The sequence below is a fragment of the Lontra canadensis genome, unplaced genomic scaffold (genome assembly GCF_010015895.1).
Source record: "Lontra canadensis isolate GAN:19392208 unplaced genomic scaffold, GSC_riverotter_1.0 scaffold30, whole genome shotgun sequence".
NCBI lineage: Eukaryota > Metazoa > Chordata > Mammalia > Carnivora > Mustelidae > Lontra > Lontra canadensis.
Window position 1 is genome coordinate 14,558,032 of NW_022631024.1, and position 4,787 is coordinate 14,562,818.

A 4,787-nucleotide genomic window follows, 5' to 3' on the forward strand; every position below is an offset into this window, starting at 1 on the left:
CGCGCCCGCTCGCCAGCCCGCAGCCGCCGCCGCCGCCGCCGAGCTAACCCGAGCGCGCGGGGCGGGGCGCGGGCCGCGTAGGAGGAGCCAGCCAGAGCGTGCAGGGTGGGACACGTGGGAGGAGCTAGCGGAAGCACGCGGGGCGGGGCGGGGCGGCCCGGGAGGAGTCTTAGGGACCCCGGGGGACCAGAGGTAGCAGGGTCTTGCCTCGACCGGCTACTTTTCTCTGAGGCCTCCGTCTGCCACCTGGGGGGGCCTCTCTCCATTCCTTGTCCCACTGCCCCTTGCCCATTTGTGCCTCTTCGTGTACCTTTGACCATTCGCACCCCACTCATCTACTAGGCCTTCTGTCTTCCTATTTGTCTGCCTCTTTTGCCCTGGGTCTCTCTGGGCAGCCCACCACCACCACCACCACCATCACCTAGAACTTTCCACTCCCCTTCTTATTACACTGACCTTGGTGACACTAAGGACATCTGAGCCAGGGGACAGGCTGGCTGGGGACTCCTCTGGTTGTTCCCAGGAAGCCCTCTGGCTCTCCAAAGTTGGGTGAGGGTGTTTGTGGAGGGTTTATGGGGGAGGAAGGAGTGGTAGGGAGGCCAAGGTAGTGGAATGGGCTGCGGTTGGGGCAGGGACACTTGCGGATCTTGAACCTACCTCCTCACAGTCCCGGACAAGCCTCTCCGGACTGTCTCTCTCTAGACTTCATCTTTTTTTTTTTTTTTTTTTTTTAGGTTTTATTTATTTATTTGACAGAGATCACAAGTAGGCAGAGAGGCAGGCAGAGAGAGAGGGGGAAGCAGGCTCCCTGCTGAGCAGAGAGCCCAATGTGGGGCTCGATCCCAGAACTCTGGGATCATGACCCAAGCTAAAGGCAGAGGCTTTAACCCACTGAGCCACCCAGGCACCCCTAGACTTCATCTTTTAATGCAGTGGAGAGCTCTGTTCCTGGACTGGTCGTATCTCCTACCTGGCTCTATCCTTTGGATGCCTGGCTTGTTTATCTCCATGTACTAACCTAACCCCAGTTCCCCATCGCCTCCCCCAGCTGATCTCTGCAGGATGAGTTCAGTCACCTGGGGTTTTGTTCAAAATCCAGACCCCAGACCCACTCCCAGACTGGTTCTCTTAGCATGCATGAGGCCCAGGAAGGTGGAGTTTGGAAAGCTTCCAGGTGACTTAATGTGCACCCGTTTAATGAGTCTGTGTTTATTACTTACCTGGAGCCATCACTATGTGCTTTTATTAATCTATACTGATCATTCATTTATTTATCAATGTCCGTCTATGGTGGTCTATATCATTCATTGAGTCAGCATCCAGCCCTATCATCTTCAACAGGCATATATCAATATCCTTATATGTTCATTCATCCAATAACTCACATTGAACACTGTTTGAAAAAAAAAAAAAGATTCAGGGGTGCCTGGGTTGCTCCGTCGGTTAAACGTCTGACTCTTGATTTCAGTTCAGGTCAACGGGAGTCTGCTTCTCTCCCTCTTCCTCTCCCTCTACCCCTCCGCCTGCTCGTTCTCTCTCTCTCTCTCTCCCAAAATAAATAAATTAAAAATATATATTTTTTAAAGTGTGCCAGCAGCCAGCAGACAGCACACACAGTTTTTTTTTTTTTTTAAGATTTTATTTATTTATTTGACAGACAGAGATCACAAGTAGGCAGAGAGGAGGCAGGGAGAGAGGAGGAAGCAGGCTCCCCACTGAGCAGAGAGCCTGATGTGGGACTCGATCCCAGGACTCTGGGTTCATGACCCAAGCCGAAGGCAGAAGCTTTAACCCATTGAGCCACCCAGGCGCCCCGATAAATAAAATATTTTAAAAGAGCATTCATGGTACTTGTTAAAGATGGTAAGGAAGACTTTATTCAAGAGGGACCACTGCAGTGGGGGGTTTGCGGTAGGGGAGGGAAATGGGGCTCAACTTTGAATACAACAAGGGCAAGTGGAGATTTAGAGCTAAAGAGCAGGGTGGGGTCCGTGGATGGAAAATGACTAAGTGGAAACATCAAGGCTAGAGGGATTCGCCCTGAAGGCATGCCAAGATATTGAGGGTAGAAAATGAGGAATTTGTTTAAATATGGAGGGTGATCAGACCCCAGTAGGGGCGGGGGCAAAGGGCGGGATTCTTGCTAAAACTGGACTCTACAAGTCACAGATGGAAGTTCAAGGTCAATCTAGTTGAGCAGAGTTCTCAGAGGAGCCTGATTCAGGTTTGGTCAAGGAGAAAGTCTTTGTGACCCAGGCATTGTTCTAGGCTCCAGGGATAGAGAACAACACCACAACAAGGCCCCGCCCCTCTTGGGCAAACAAATATGTAACATGTCAAGTGATGAGTCCTGAGAAGAAAAACACAGGAGGATAAAGGGGAGAGAGAGCGGGGTGCCTAGCTGGCTCAGTTGGTAGCTCATGCAGTGCTTCCTCTAAGGGTTGTGAGTTCAAGCCCTGTGTTGGGCATAGAGCCTACTAAAAAAGTAGGATAAATAAATAAGTAGGAGAGAGAGAGAGACAGTAGACAGTAGTTATTACTTACACCTGTCCCAATGAACCTATGCTTCATCTACTTATCTCGGTTTACAATTGCCTATTGCCGTTTTCTTACTACCAATAGTCCAAATGTCCTGAGACTATGCCAGGTCCAGCATTGAGTACTTTTAAGTGAATAATAATCTAGAATGGTCATAACAGCTCTGAAACCATCCTCCTCTTCATTTTAGGGGTGAAGAATGTATGTTTTATTTTTTTGTTTTGTTGTTTTAAAGTCTATCCTTTTTTTAGTTGTTCTTTCTTTTTTTTTTTTTTAAGATTTTATTTTTTTATTTGACAGAGAGAGATCACAAGTAGGCAGAGAGGCAGGCAGAGATGGGGGGGGAGCAGGCTCCCTGCTGAGCAGAGATTTCCCCATGTGGGGCTTGATCCCAGGATCCTGAGATCATGACCTGAACCGAAGGCAGAGGCTTAACCCACTGAGCCACCCAGGTGCCCTGAAGGTGTGGTTTAAAGAAGTTAAGTGATTTTTTTTTCCAAGATTTTATTTGTTTGAGAGAGAGAGCAAGAGCACAAGCAGGGGGGAGAGGTGGAGGGAGAGGCAGACTTTCTGCCAAGCAGGGAGCCTGATGCAGGACTCCATCCCAGGACCCCGGGGATCATGATCTGATGCCTAACTGACTGAGACACCGGGGTGTCCAAGAAGTTAACTGATTTGCACAAGGTTACAGAGCACAGAGTGAGAGTGGCAGACTGATCCCAGAATCCAGGCAGTCCGACTGTGGAAACCACTCTTCTCTGTTCTGGCTCCCTCTTCCTTGGCTCATTGGGTACCAGGTTCTCTCTTGCCTTGGGGTCACAGCCCATGCTGCTTCTGGAATGCTCTGTCCTCTCCCTTTTACCCAGCTAATCCTTGTTCATCCTTCAGGTTTGCATCTGGACTTCCCTTTCTTTCAGGAGTCTCTCACCTCCCCCTGCAAGCCCAGGTGTCTCCTTAGTCTCCCCACATTCCTGAGTTTCTCGCATCAGAGCAACTACCACACAACATTGTAATTAGGTATCTGCTTCCTCTGAGCTCCCTGGGGCCACCACGTATCTTGCCCCCACCACTGTGCACCTGTGAAAGGCTGGCACACAGATATATTAGCTGTGCAATGAATGAAGAAGTGTGACCTTGCTGATGATTATATTTAAAAACAGCTCTTTGCAGTGGCGCCTGGGTGGCTCAATCAGTTAAGCATCTACCTTCAGCTCCAGTCATGATCCCGGAGTCCCAGGATGGAGCACGCGCCAGTGTCTGACTTCTTGCTAAGCAGGGAGTCTGCTTCTCCCTCTTCCTCTGCACCCCCTTCTGCTTCTTCTTTCTCCAGTAAAGAAATAAAATCTTGAAAAACAAAAACCAACCAACCAGAAACAGCTGTTCGCCGTTATGAAAGGACTTGCCACACTGTTTTCTGCAAGCCTCACCAAAGCCTTGTGACTTTGGCAAGTCACGCCCACTTACAGGGGCTCGGTAAACCCCGGGAACTCCAGCGAGCTTAAGTGGAGGAACTTGATTCCAACTCAGGTCAGTCCTATTCCAAACCCAGTGTTTCCTTCGAGGCACCGTTGGGCCGTCGGAACGTAATCACTTGACTTCAACTCTCAGCGGGACAATGTCTGGTAGGGGAGGTTTGCAAACAGCTCCAAAAGAAAGTGGAGAGTGCCAAGTTTGGTTTAAGAAGAAGCTGTGTGGGGAGCCTGGGTGGCTCAGTCATTAAGCGTCTGCTTCGGCTCAGATCCAGCCCCACACCGGGTTCCCTGCTTGGCGGGAAGCCTGCCTTCCCTCTCCCACTCCCCCTGCGTGAGTTCCTGCTCTCGCTTTCTGTCAAATAAATAAATAAAAACTTTTTCAAAAAGGAAGAAGAAGATGTTGTGGGAAGTCAGAGGCAGTGGCATTTAAAATGGGCCCTTGAAGGGCGGGCAGAATTTGTGGGGGGGCCGGGAGGAGCAGAGAAGCCAAATAATGCTCAGACCGATCACAGGTCCCTCCCAAAAAGACCCTCAGAGACCTGATAGCTCCGCCTCAGTTTCTTTAAGGATGGCCCCGCCCCACTCAGCCAGCGCAGTCAATCGAATCCCGATGGCCAATGGTAGGGCAGAAGAGAGCACTTCCGCGCCTCAACCGCACTTAGGGGGCGGAGCAGGGGCCAAGGAAGGTGGGGCCAGGCTGGTCACGTGACACCGCCCATTGGCCAGAGGCCTGAGCTGTAAGGAACGCTCCGGCGACATTCATTGGGCAGAGGAGGG